The sequence below is a fragment of the Enhydra lutris genome, unplaced genomic scaffold (genome assembly GCF_002288905.1).
Source record: "Enhydra lutris kenyoni isolate GAN:26980312 unplaced genomic scaffold, ASM228890v2 scaffoldscaffold11, whole genome shotgun sequence".
In the NCBI taxonomy this organism is placed as follows: domain Eukaryota; kingdom Metazoa; phylum Chordata; class Mammalia; order Carnivora; family Mustelidae; genus Enhydra; species Enhydra lutris.
The window spans coordinates 5,603,257-5,618,411 of NW_019154095.1; positions in this window are offsets into that span (position 1 = coordinate 5,603,257).

Genomic DNA, 15,155 nt, shown 5'->3' on the forward strand with positions numbered 1-15,155 from the left:
TTAAATACTTAGATTTTTCTATCCTATTAAATGCATGTGCTTTTTTCTCCAGAAATGAATGAGATTTGAAACATAAAAAGGAGAAAAATTCACTCCATTCAAACAGAAATATTATTTGGGCAAATCTGTCCCTAACAGAATTTTCCAGAAAATAGGTAAAATCTATTTATTTTAGTGTTTGGTCTTAGTGGATGGACTTGGGATTCAATTCAGGTTGTTTCATTACCTCTTTCCAAAGTAACTCCTCGCACTGTAGGTATAACCCAAATCCTGACAGGAAACATTTAAGGAAGTCAAGAAGAAAGATGTCAGAATTAGTGTCCTCTGATGTATATAAAAAGACCATAATAATCTTCATCCCACTAAATTTCATAATTCACGAAAGGAAAAATATTCCCTTATTCAGTGCAAATAAATATCTCATTTATTTTTTAAAGGAGCAGTTGAATAAAAAAAATGTGGAAGATTTCTCTTTCTTCCACCTTATTTTAATAGCTGCTGGCACAGGAAAATAAAAAAGGAAGAAAAAACATCTCTGGCTTCCCCTGCTGCTTCTAAGGAGCCTCCCCAGGGGTCCTACCTCATGTTACATATCAAAGCCCTTGTTTGAAAATTAGAGCAGATCCTGAATTGAAGAGTACATGAAACAGGGCTTTAAGATGTTACAAATAAAACAACTTGTTTATATTGTATAAAGAATGTATTTTACATACTTTGACTTTGGGGGAAATAACTAGCTTTCCAAAGACATGTTTATTCACGCCAAACACCTTTATCAACTAGTGTTAAATTGAATATAATCCTCCAAATCAAAATTAAACCTTGCACTAGACAGACAACCCCTACCAAATTATACCCATATATATGCTCAGAATAGGAAGAAAGTTCACCAGGACAGTCCAGCAAATGCATATTTTTAAGTGTATGCTTTATATACTTTATCATGTGTAAGTTCACATATTAAAATCAGATGACTTATCATCAGGAAGAAGGTGGTGGTTTGAGCTTCTCAAATGCAGGTATCAGTGATCTCAGGGGTTCAAAGATGTGGGGGGGAGAAAGACCAATTCATGACATTAATATTGGGCACCTTCCTGAAGCGTCAGCTTTTCTGAAAGATATGAGCTAAATTAGTAAGAACACTTTCTCCTGCAGGTATCTGAAAGCCCAAACTCACCGTCTTTGGAACATTTCATCATCCTACATGGCAGCAGACCCACAAGGCAGGTAGTTCCAATGTTGGTTAACCAGAGACTCAGGGCACCTGGGTGGCTCAGTGTGTTAAGCCTCTGCCTTCAGCTCAGGTCATGATTTCAGGGTCCTGGGATAGAGCCCCGCATCAGGCTCTCTGCTCAGCAGGAAGTCTGCTTCCCCCTCTCTCTCTGCCTGCCTCTCTGCCTGCTTGTGATCTCTCTCTCTGTGTCAAAAAAAAAAAAACAAAAAAACAAAAAAACAGAGACTCAATGATACTATATCAGACCATTTATCATTTTGCTTGGCCATTTTCCCAATAGGGGATTTCTCCTCTGGCTGGCTTGCCAGTATTTACAAAATAACTACCACAACCTTAGATATCCCATCCAGATACAAAAATCTCTAGACAAGAACAGTATGTCACCAACTATCTTTTAAGAACAAGGACAATCTTTCCAGTATCACCCCTCTATGTAACATGGACACCCCCAAGTATATGACTGACAATAATGATGGGATTCCCATGATCCGCTTCAATGAACCAGTACGGACCCTTGCGCTGGAGACAAAAAGAACTCTCTTTCCCGTGTATGCAGAAAGACATTGCAGGAAAAGAAGGACTCTGAGTTCCCATACAGTAAGACAGGGCCCCCAAAAGACCTTGTTTCTGAATGCTTAGGTTTAGGGGAAATGCAAAGGAAGTGGAAATGGCCAAGGCCAAGGGCCATTCCTCCTCAGAGCTTCACCACCAGCCACATGGACGGGAACTCTCTGAGCGGGTGCCTCTAGCATAAGATGCTTCACGGTGGGTGACTCCAGAAAACACTCTCGGCATCTGCCTTCTGCCATGCCCTTGGCCCCAGTTCCAGTTCAGGCTTGCTTCTGTTTCTTGAACCAAGGACCTCGACCACAACAAAATGCTAGGTCAACTCTGACCTCTCCTTTACAGCCTGCATCAAAAGCAGCAGCCGTTCCTTTTTCACTATTCCTTAACGTATTACACGCATCCTACTCACAACGTTATCACCTGGATTTTAGGAGACTGTGAGATGCCTGAAGAATGAATATATACATTATTAATAATCCCAAGAGAAGACTTACATAATGGAAAAAGTACAGCTTTCAGGATCAAAAAACTAGATTCACTGACGGCCTCTTTCATTTGCTGCTAGCATAAACTCCTATGAATTCATTAGCCTCTCTGGTCCTCAGTATTCAAATCTTAAAATGGAATAATAACAGAAAGCTTGCTGTTACAAAGATTAAATTACAAGATATGTATAGATTAGCAATATGTGGGGGTCAAAAATATTTTTGGAATGCATATAAAAATGCACTCTGCTGTTGGAGAGGAAAGCAGCCAGTGTTTTAGGTGGATGTATAAACACTCATATTATCATTATACACCATCTGGCATATGTATGACTTTTCAGTTTGCAAAGCATTTTCACCTACACTGTTTCACTGAATGCCAAAATATGCAAGATGCCCATATTACAAATGAGGAAATGAGGTTTAGAGAAGTTAAAGGTCTCAGCCAAAGCACAAGTGTCCCAAAAAAGTGTCCACCCCTGTCCCCCCAAAAAAGAATTGAGTACAAACTTTCTATTGCCTTGGAAAGCTATTAAAATTCCCATAATAGCAAGTTATTTTTCTCAAACTGGAATATGAGGTCTTTGAAAGTAGAGATCATTTATGTTCACGTGTCACAGGTATATAGGAAGTACTCAGTAACTATTCAGTAAGTGAATGAATAAAATTAGATTTTACAAAGGGAATGAAATAAGATTTCAATGTTGTGGGTAAAGGCCCTCCCTCGGGAATCAGGACATGCAGGGCCCTACTCCACCTTCACGTCCTACCAGCCATACAACATTGGCTGAGTCAGCTAGCCCAATATGTACTTCTATCGGTCCTTGGGAAAGTGGAAATAATAACCACACAGATTTAGGAGGGGGAGGGGGAGAAAGAATTCATGGCTAAAATGTGGTTAGCACTGAGTCTGGGACATAATAAACACTCAGTAGAACAGAGGTATCACTCTACTGTTATCATCATCATTGTCACTGAGTTACACACAGGCTGAGTCAGCTTGGGCTCCCATCACAGAGACCATAAACTGGTTGACTTCAACAACAGAAGTGTATTTCTCACAGTTCTACCCTACAAGTCTAAGATCTGGGTTCTAGAATTACCAGGTTCTGGTGAGGCTCCTCTTTCTGGCTTGCACGTGACCACCTTCTGGCTGTGTCCTCACACAGCAGAAAGAGAAGGAGAGAGAGAGAGCATGGAAGCTCTCTGATGTCTCTTCTTACAAGGATACTAATTCCCAAATGGGAACTCCAACCCTGTGACTTCACCTAAACCTAACCACATCCCAAAGACCCCCATCTCCAAACCCTACTGTATTGGGAGTTAGGACTTCAACACAGAAATTTCAGGGAGACCCAAACATTTAGTCCATAACAAGTAGCAACAGGCAACCCCCGCCAAAAAAAAAAAAAAAAAAAAAAAAAGCAAAGGCTAAAAGTCTAGCTAGCCAGGAGGGACCTAGCAGATAGGTTAGGGGGACAAGAGGTAAAACCTGGGAAATGTTCCCAAGAGAAAGGAAGGGTAGATTGAGTAGACACAGTATATTCAGACAACTAGTCTAAAGCTTATAAAACCAAGTTGTTGGCAAAGGCAGCCCAAGCTAGGAAAGCTGGCAAACTGCGCCCTGTACTAGTCCCCAGCCAGCACCTTTATACACGTCCTCTTATATGTAACTTCCAGTATATATGATCACCTGCACCCCAAGAGCACAGGACATTCAGAAACCCACCGAGGAAGCAGATTATCACATAGTCTCTTTGTCTGATAGATCAGCTTTCCTCTCTGACAACCTCCCACCCCCCCCACACACAATCTTAGAACCTTCAAGAACACTGAAGCCATCTGGCGAGAGGTTCCCTCCAGGTCTCTGCAAGATTCCTCATTGTGAGCAAGCTACTGCCCATCTTTCTCCATCTGATAGCGCTGGGGCATGCCATAGCTTGTAGTTATTCCAAATCTGACCACAGACTCTGAGTTTCACTGCAAGGAATGCAAAGATCTTCATGGTTGATTCACAGTAAGAATTTGTCATCATCCTAGTTTATTATGGGGGGAAAATGCCCCACCAATCAACAAGAAGACCAAGATTCTGTTTCTCATGCTGGTACTATAATCCAAAGAGAATACCTCCAGGCAATCTTCTTTGATATTCCAAAACTTCCTGCAAATGATCAAAGACACAGACTATTGGCTTAGAATGGCGCTGGTGCTGATAAACCACACACAGCCCAGCCTCTGCCAGCCTCCTGCGTCAGCAAATGTGCTCAGTGGAGACAAGGGAAATATCTTTCCAAATAACCTTAAACAAACAGTGATTTCACTGTTTTTCTTCCTGATTTAGCCATATAGTGACTTGCATGGGAAAGGTTTGTGATCATTGTTTCTGATGAATGGTACTTCGTAAATAAGCTTGGAAGCAGGTAAGATTCAGCCTTATGAACTCAAGACAAAAAAGAATGGAAGATTAAATAAAGATCACAAGGGAATAAAGATGCCATGGCCAGCCCAAGAAGGAAAATAGGAAACCTCTGAAGCCTTTCCATGATACTCTTATAGCAGAACCAGTGAACTTAATCTTCTGAAACTGAATAATCAAGTTATCTGCTCAGAGGACTCCCCTAGCAAGCTGTAGTTCCTAGCTAACTCCAAACCTTAGATTTAGAATATTCCAAAATATAGGTATTACTGTTCTCCAGGTTGATTATATTTTGCTCTTAATCCAATAATCTTATGCTTAGATCTCTTGTACATCCATGAAGCTTAGAGTTGAAATGCAAAATTGAAGGAAAAATTATGGGTACAGATTGCCACTACATTTCATGGGTTTTACATTTTTAATATGTTACAGTTCTTCTTGCTGAATTTTCTTAAGTTTCCATATTTCCCATATCTTTTATTAATAGTAAGGCTAAACATCACCCAAATGAAATAAACATCTCCCTATAAACGCAAGAAGTAACCAAGAAAAAAAGTTTAACATACACAAAAAGAGAATGCTAGGCTGGCATTCAAGGGTACTAATTCTCTTACCATGTGCTTGACAGCAATAAATGACCAATTCACATTGCCTGCCGCACTCCTCAGACGACATTAACATGTCCAGAACAGTTACCGGTCATAACAGGAGTAGAATAAGAGATTAGTAGTTCTCTGTTTGCGCATGAGAAGGAAGAGAATACAGGAGGCAGTCCCTAAGCGTATTAAAGCTTTCTCACATTGATGATTTATGTAAGAGAAACAGAGAAGAAGAGTGTCCGCCCTTTCTTCTGAGAGAGGCACTGTTACTCACCAGTGAGTCCGAGATCTCATTTATGGGTCACACAGAGAAGCAAGGGAGAACACCGCCAAGAATACAACCATGACCCAGCTAATCCCTTCCCCCTTTTTTCTCATTCATTTCAATGCTTCTAGTAAATGGAAGGCATCACGGAAAACAATTTTTTCTGCTACCGATAAACAGACTTGGGCATCTTTATAGAATGTCAACCAGGTGACATCCACCCAGAGCAGGTGTGGGGAAATATGGAGAAAACCATTAACGGTTTCATTATTTAAGATTCCAGTGGCGGGGCGCCTCGGTGGTTCAGAGGGTTAAAGCTTCTGCCTTCGGCTCAGGTCATGATCCCAGGGTCCTGGGATCGAGCCCCACATCGGGCTCTCTGTGCAGCAGGGAGCCCACTTCCCCCTCTCTCTCTGCCTGCCTCTCTGCCTACTTGTGATCTCTGTCTGTCAAATAAATAAATAAATAAATAAATAAATAAGATTTAAAAAAAAAAAAAATATTCCAGTGGCTCAGCATTTAGTGGTCGCAATAAAAGTAACGTCCATAAGGACAACTCAATGTAGGTGCTGTCAGGGGTCAAGGACAAATGTTCTGAAAGAACACGTAATGGTGAGGTTGAATTACTGTTTCTGATTTCACCCCTCTACACTAATTCCGCATTCACATCTTTCCCTTGAAGCAAGGAGGATTTACTCCCCAGCGTGTGACTTTGGGCTATGGCTAATGAGACACTAGTAATCTGACATGAACAGAGATTCACATTGTGTGTGGGAGGCCCCCTCACACGTCTGCCATCATCCAGCGAAGACGAAGCAGGGTACCGTCGCCTCTTTAGTCCAGGCTGATGGACACGACCTAAGGCGTGCGAGTCGGAGCCAGACCATGAGTCACACCTGGGGCTGGAATCACAGCCGCTCCTGCCACTCCCCAGGAGCCACCATCCTAAGTAGAGTCACCCAGTTGAACTAAACATCTGTTTACTGCTTTATGTCACCGAGACTTTATGTAGCTGATACACACCGACGGGACTGATGGAGAAGCTGGTACCCAAAGTAGGGTGTTGCTGAACCAAAACCTGAAAACCTGAGACATGCTTCAGGACTGAAGGAGTTAAGGGACCTTAACTAAAGCGCTGAAAAACGATCATCTGATCATCTGATCATCCCCTGCTGATGGCAGGGGAAAAAATATTGGAAAATTTATCCCTGTTGCTGATTGGAAGAAGAACAATGTTGCTAACGAATATGGGGCAGCGAACAAATTTCAAGGACGTATGTTTTATGCGAGAGCTAGTTGTCAGTAGCCACATCTGCTAACTCGCCAAGAGAATAAGGCCATCTCAGAAAAGAACAAATCGCCTTGCTGGCAAATTTGGAAGGAAAGCAGAGAACCGATATATTCTAAAATTTCCAAGGCTGGAATATGAAATTATCTCTTCTCAGGTCAACATGACAATTATGGTAAAGGCAGCTCAAGGCGAAGACCGGATGAGAGGCTTGGTCTGCACATCGTGCGGTTACGACGGCCGAGAGAAGGGAGCACGGCCTCCCAAGGCTGGTCAGCCCAGCCAAAGGGCTCATTCGGCAGCACGGGTTGCCTCAGAGAAACCAAATGGGCTGTAGTCACCACAAGGAAGTGGAAGACTTTCTGTCTGGTGGCTGTTTTGGCACCCATACTTGTACCCGCCCATACAGGACATATGTACACGTAGCTACCTGTGTAGTGAGCACGCTGACCTTACGTACTTTCACTTTTCCCTCATATTTATGATATTGTTGGGAAAATGTACAATACCCTTCGCTGCGACTTAGAGCTTTCTCACATATATTTAAATGGTATACATCATATTTGCTGTTTTTGACGCCAAATACACACAGGCACATCTTACAGTGGAAACATTCAATCTTCTGTTGTATTTCTCAGTGGAAGTCATCCTCACTAATATGATAACTGGCATGTGGTCATATTTATGCCATTGGCACAGACTGGAATTAAAGCTATGTATGAATTTTACTTGAGTTGAGAACCATAGGATTCTTCCTTGTTCCTCCCTTTATGGTGGCCACTCATATGTTCGGATTTTAAAACTACTAGCTACCAAATAGTAGGAAAATTCAGGCAGTAATTAAAAACCTCTACATCATTGTAAATGGACCAACAGAATATGAATTTGGAGGCCAAGCTCTATAGATATCAAGTTCACATGCTTCAAAGAGAATTACCTATCTATAAGATTTTAGTCTGTTTCATAAAAAATCAAACATAATTAAGGTTTTTTTTTGTTTTTTGTGGTTTTTTTTTTAGATTTTTTATTTATTTATTTGACAGAGAGAGTTCACAAGCAGGCAGAGAGGCAGGCAGAGAGAGAGGAGGAAGCAGGCTCCCCGCTGAGCAGAGAGCCCAACGCGGGGCTCGATCCCAGGATCCTGGAATCATGACCTGAGCCGAAGGCAGAGGCTTTAACCCACTGAGCCACCCAGGTGCCCCCAAACATAATTAAGGTTTAAGACAGTATAATGACATCCTGCTCTGAGGGGAAAAAAAGGCTTTATGAAAGCAAAGATGTGAGTCTGTCTGGCATGTTTACCCCTGCTAAATGACAAGAGTTTGCCAAATATAATCATTTAAAAGTAAACTACCTTGACTTTTACTTGTTTAATGTTCCATGTTAAGAACAGACCACTAGTAAATGTAGGATAATTAGGGTATTTTCAGAACTGGGAAAGATGATTGCCGTTCTACTAAAATAATATAATTTACTTGGAAAAATTGTGGTGCCCCTCATAACCGTCTCACACAAATCACAGAAAATGTTGCTCAGGGTCCCTCAGATTAGGCCATTTGGATACATTCAGAACAGGGGCTACACTCCTTTGGGTCAAGGGAACATTTGTCTCGATGCAGGTACAAGAAAATAACATGGTGCACTTACATCAGCTGCCTGTGGCTAAGGCCCAAGGAAACCAAAGGAAGCGGAGATGATTCTCCATATTTAAAGAGGGACTCAGGATGCTACAATTTCAGCCTCTGCAGGAAGACTTTGGTTGATGCATTCTTCTCTCTGGGATTACATACTGTAACAGAAAACCTATTTGGTTCACTTTGGGAGGAGATTTTAAAAAACAAATTTTCATTTCTGATTGAAGGACAAATTTTTGCCATTCCTCTAAACTCCTCATGTATCTACCAAAACCACACAAAGATATTCCAATATTCCAAGTCAGGGCTTTTTAATAATAAAGTTATCTAAGGCAGTACATTGTAAATCATCTGTTATTAACTTTTTCAAAATCCTGTAATATTTTAAGCGACCCGTTGTTAGAATTTCCAGAGACTAAAACATTGTCATGAAATCAGTTTCATGCAGAGACCAGACATAGACAAGCGCACACACACACGCGCGTGCACACACAGCCCTTGTCTTACTCCTCAATCCAGCCATCCGTTTCAGAAACAACAAAAAAGAGGAACTGATTAACATTAAAATTAAAGTAATTTTAATTTTTGTTTCTTGCATTTTCTCTACTTGGCACTAATTTCTTTTTTTTTCCTTTTGATTTTAGACTTTTCCATTCATGTTTTAAAAATTACTACTACTTTGCTGGAGATTATCTCAGACAATAAAGCAAAACTGAGAAGTGTTCACTTTTATCCCTTGATAGAACTTCCAAAGTAAAATGATAATCTTAGGGGATTGCTCAAAAGTTTATGTAAGGCAAATTTTTATTATTTTCAGAGTAAAACTTCATTCATTTATGACCTTTATAGCTTACTATTTTTAAATAAAAAGTTAATATATTTAATTTTTAAATCCAAAAAATCAATATCATGAATACAATTATTTCAAAACATTACTGCATATATCTCTTTGGTGTTTAATATAATTGTACCAAACAACATCTGGCTTACAAAAACAAACAAAAACAAAAACAAAACAACACTCCAGCAACTATGGATATTTTACACACAATAGAGTTAATACAGGAGAGTGCTAAAGAATTTTGGATAAACAGAAAGTGAACAGCGAAGCTGAGATTATCCCGAGAACAGTGGTGTGCAGAAGCTGCGTTAATGTGCCTTCACCATGCTAACCAGAAATCCTACTTGTGGCAACTTATCCAAAGGACTCGGAATCGCCATCTCAAAGAGACCTGCACCCACATGTTCACCAAAGCATTACTCAGAGAGCCTGGATATACAGTCAGCCTAACTGCCCATCGATGGACGAACAGATAAAGAAGATGAGGCATCCAGATACAGTGGAATAGTCAGCCTTAAAAAATGATGGAAATCATGCCATTTGCAACAACCTGGTTGGGTCTAGAGGACATTAAATGAAATAAGCCAGACATAGAAGGTGAATACCGTATGATCTCCTTGATACATATAATCTGAAATAGTCAAAAGCATGAAGTGGAGAGCGCACTCATGGTTACCAGGGGCTTGGGGAAGGGGGAATGAGGTGAAGGACAAAGGCAATGAGGTTTCAGTTACACAAGGTAAGTCTGCTTTAGAGATCCACTATAAATCACAGTTCCTTAGCTAAGAATACTATACTATATACTTAAAATTTGCAAAGATGGTAGATTTTCTGTTGTGTTCTTACAAAGAAAAAAGACGTTATTGGAGAGCACAGACAAGAGAAGGGGCGTCAGTCACAAGCTAGTTTATTGGCACTGGGACGGCATATAATACAGAAAGTATATGTTAAACCCACTTTGTTCATGTAGCAATTGTGGCTCAACAAAGCTAAACAATTTGTCCAAGGTCACTAAAGTAGGTCATAACTGAGACACAAACCCCTATCTATCTACATCCAAAGATTGGCATTTAAACCTAGTTCTGTTCCTGAAATTTATGACCCCCTCTCAGCACTGGCTTCCCAGTTTATAAGAAGGACTCTGGATGATGACTGGTTGTAGGACACATGTTTGTTAAATAAATAAATGACTGAAGCCCTAATATCATGGAAGAACCTTTTAATGCCTAGTGGATTGCTTCGACCCTTCAGAGGCAAAAGAAGTATTTTTTAAGATTAGGAAAAGAGGGGGAGAATATTTCATGTTTTTATTTTCTTAAATATACTTAATTTTACTTATGTATTTATTTCACTTGTTCATTAAATAAACAAAACCATTTGATGCTTTTGAATATGATTGAACATGCTTAATTTTTAAAAAGCTCTTTGTTTATCCCTTTATAAGATGGCAATTTGGAAATCTGGATCTAAGTTCAGTTTGTTTTGATATTTACTTTCCTGGCGATGTTATTTCAAAAGTGGAAGGAGGGGATTCCCGGCTACACTCACTATCTCAATCCATCAAATACAGAAAAGTTTATAAGCACGGCTCTTAAATTATCATCTTCCATCATGTATATCAACTTAGAATAAATTAGTTGGATGGAGTTGTATTTTATATTTGTAAGTGCGTGTAGAACATACTGTAGTTAACATAAACAAAGGTAAGACCTTTGATTGTATACATCCTTAATATTGCGTAGTGAAATGGCGCTTTACCTCTGTCTTCCTCCCCAGAATCCATCACCGCAATCTAATCACGAGAAACACAACACCGGACAAATCCCAACTGAGGGGCAGTCTATAAAATACCTAGCATGCCTCAAAACTCTCAAGATCATCCAAACCAAAGAAAGTCTGAGAAATTACCAGACTAAGCAGACATGATAACTAAATGCAGTGTGGTATTTTGGATGGCTACCTAGAACAATAAAAAGAACATGAAGTAAAAACCAGAGAAATATGAAAAAAGTATGGACTTTAACAATAATGTACCAATACTGATTCAATAATTTTAACAAATGTACCCTACTAACATGTTACCAATGGGGGAAACTCTCCAAGGGATATATGGAAATCTTCTGTACCAACTTGGCAATTTTTCTGTAAATCTAAAATTGTTCTAAAAAATAAAAAAATATTTAATATGCCTCATCATCTCAAAGATTTTGAGATTTATTCCCAAGGTTATTTTTTCCAGTGTGTAAATATGAAAAGCTTCCAGAGTAGACATACTTGTATCATTTCCTGAAACAAAAATCATGAAAAAATGGATACAATTAAGAACAAAAAAGGAAAAAGAAACAACACAAAACTCTTTCCAAACTAATCCTCCCTCGCTAGCAGGAGCTTGCTCTGATGTCTGGATGTGGAAGGATTACCTGTCTCAAACTGGTATCTGTGGGTTACCATTAGCTCCTGCCATTTTCTTGGTCATCTGTGCTTGCCTCATTGCTGGTATTTTGTTCTTTAGATTTCTTGTGGGAAGACTTTTGTTTGTTTTGACATCTTCTGAGGGCCAGTTTGGTTAAAATTGGATAATTTACAAATGCACTTTTACCAACAGAGGTCACGTGACATAGGCTATGTAATTTAAGAGGCAACCCAGTGCCTGAGGGACCCCCAGCCACTGCCTCCCACTGTGGACCCCACTCTTCCCTGGACAGCTCAGTCCTCTCCACGAGACACAAGTCAGCGGAGGGTATAACCAGGTGAGGGCACCCATGACCAAAGAAAGCAAGTATTGTTGCAGGTATTTAGAAAAAAAGTGAATACAGAAGTAAGTTATAATATTTTCTTTTTGTATCCAACAGACATTCCTGAGCAGTTCATTTTGGGGATCAGTCTCCAGATGCCTCACTCCCATTGTGCATTATGATGACGAATAACATTCAAATACTTCTTTATTAGAATCACGCTCAGCATTGTCTCCAAACTCTATTGAGCCTCAGGCTAAATTACTTCCCATCATCTCTCTCTCCAATATGTGTTAAACACATTTGGACATTGGGATAATTTAAACTATGATTATGAAATGATTTTTTTAAGATTATTTATTTATTTATTTATTTGTCAGAGAGAGAGAGAGCACAAGCAGGGGGAGCAGCAGGCAGAGTGAGAGGCAGGCAGAGGGAGAAGTAGGTGCCCCACTGAGGAAGGAGCCAGATGTGGGACTCGATCCCAGGACCCTGGGATCATGATCTGAGCTGAAGGCAGATGCCCAGCCGACTGAGCCACCTGGTGTCCCATGAAATGATTTTTTTACTGAAAATAAACCACTTAGAAACAAACCAACCCAAAAATTTAAAGCATAGGGTATGCATGTATGTGTGTTTGTGTGTTTGCTTTTAAGTGGACAAGTATGTGTGTTGTGTTTGGATCTGTGTGTGGGCATATGTAGGTGTGTGTGTGTGTCTCTGTGTGCAGGTGTGCATGTATGTGTGTGGCTGTGAGCCAGGTCATGTCCTACACATTACCTGCACCAGCTGAAGGGTTCCGAGCAGAGGAATGGCATGACTTGACTCAGGTTTTGCAAGATCACTGAGGCTCCTCCATGAAGAATGGTCTCTTGGAGGGATGGAGACACACAGATCTGGGGATTCCTGTCACACCCCCGGTAAGTGAGGACCATGGCTTGGTCGGTGGGGCTGAGCAGAATGTGAGAATTTTGAGCCAGAGTTGTAGGTTTAAGTCCTAATTTGATCACGCACTAGCTGGGAGGCCCTGGTGGCCATCTACTTGATCTCCTTCAGAGCATTGTTATGCAGACAGAATGAGGTGCCCATATACGAAAGCATTCCCTAAACTCTCAACATCTCTGTAATGAAGCATATTGCTCAGGGCAGGATTTTTCAAACAGTGAATCAAATTAGTGGGTCATGAAATTAGTTCAGTGGGTCTCATTCAACATTTAAATAAAAATAAAACAGAATAAAAGAGAAGGGATTACAATGTTTGGACAACTCTGGTACAGACTGAAGAATGGGGTTTGAAATCAGACACCCCTACCCTCCATGGTCCAGACTGACATTTCACAAGTTCATTTAGGTTTCTGATCCAGGATCCTTATCTAAAAGGTTGATACTGTTTAAAAAAAAAAAAGTCCTAAATCGTGGAATTTTATAATTTAATATATTAATGCATATAAAGTACTTGGAAATATATTTGGCATATACTAAATAAAATAATTATACATGATTATTATTATCAGATGATGTGTAAAAACTTTGTAAATGATAATTTATCAAATTAGCAAGGTATTCTGTTATTAAGTGATCTGAATAAACATGCGCATGATTTAGAAATAGCTATGTGTTTCAACTATCTGTTCTCCTGAGTTACCCAAACCCTAAAGAATAGAAACATTCCTCCCAGCATTGCATGGATGTTTTCATCTGTCTCCACTTCTTTCTCTTATCTGTCTTACCATCTTTGTAACACTTGCAATGACAAATAAGAAGGGAAACCAAAGGAAAGACTTTGGAAGTACAGTCCACAATAGCCAGTTATTAAAAGGATCCTGATTCCCTGACTTCTCACCAGCAGACACTCCCAGACTCTGCTGAACCTCCCCGTACCAGATTCCCTCAGGTATAGTCAAGGACTCCAGTCCCTGTGTTCCCCATGCACGAAGTGTAAACGTGATTCAGGGATGTGAGCTGAGAGTGAAACCAACTGCCTTCTTAAGTGGTGAGTTCCAGGATGACAAGTTAACATTCATCATAATTCATCTTTCTATCCTGTTAAATCATACATGGAGTTCTACCATCTCCAGTACTCTTTCATTGGGCTGGACACGCCATGCATCCCTACAGAGCTCTCAGAAAGGTTCTCCGTGTTTCTTTCATTTGTTACTGATTGAGTTGCAAATGCAGTGGGCAAGTTCAAGGTCTTCTGTGTCCAGCCCATTAATGCAAGTCATGTTTTCCATTCTAGGAGTTATCTCTGATGTTTCTTCCCCTCAATGCTTTGTCAATCTCTACAGTCCCCTGCCTCTACAAAGAATCGACTAAATAAGGTAGAAAAACAACCATTTACTAACTTAAGGTCACAGCATAGCACTAAAATGCTTCAATGGTGAATGCAGTTTGAAGCATTTGTAGACGATTAATCAATTTATTATTTCTGTTTATACTTTTTCAAAGCTCACGATTTATGAGCCTTCCCTTGATTACAGCAATTAGTAAATGAAATTGTGTTTGCATTTCCCCGGGCATGTTTACATTGCACAAGCCCTGCTTTTCTCCAGGGGAGCCCTACAGTAACCGCTCTCTAATCAGGGCCAATACCTCAAACACACCATCAACAAATCTCTAAAACAGTAGCACAGGTAAATCACCTCTTTCACGCTTTGGGCAAAATGAAGTTTCATTTCCCATACCCCATGGATATTTCCCTTAGAAAAACCAGCTCATAAAAATAACTTACTGTAACAGAATGATAAACAGGAAACAACCCTCATTTACTTTATGTAGACCAACTAAAAGGATCTTTCAAATCTCATGTTCCCCTTTGTATCTAAAATATAATTTACTAAATAGCATTACCACATACTATTTTCAGAAACACACACAAGGGATACGCCTCTACATTCTGTCTCTTAAGTGGAGAATAAAAGAATATATTTAACAAAAGAAAGGTAGGAGAAAAGCAACTGTTTTAAGATCTTAGACTCACATTAAGTTCTCATTGATTATTTCCTTCTTTTAGGAGATAATTCCCTGTGAATTCCATTGTTTTCCTACAATTATACTCTACCTGCCTACCTAATGATCGCTTTCTATTTTT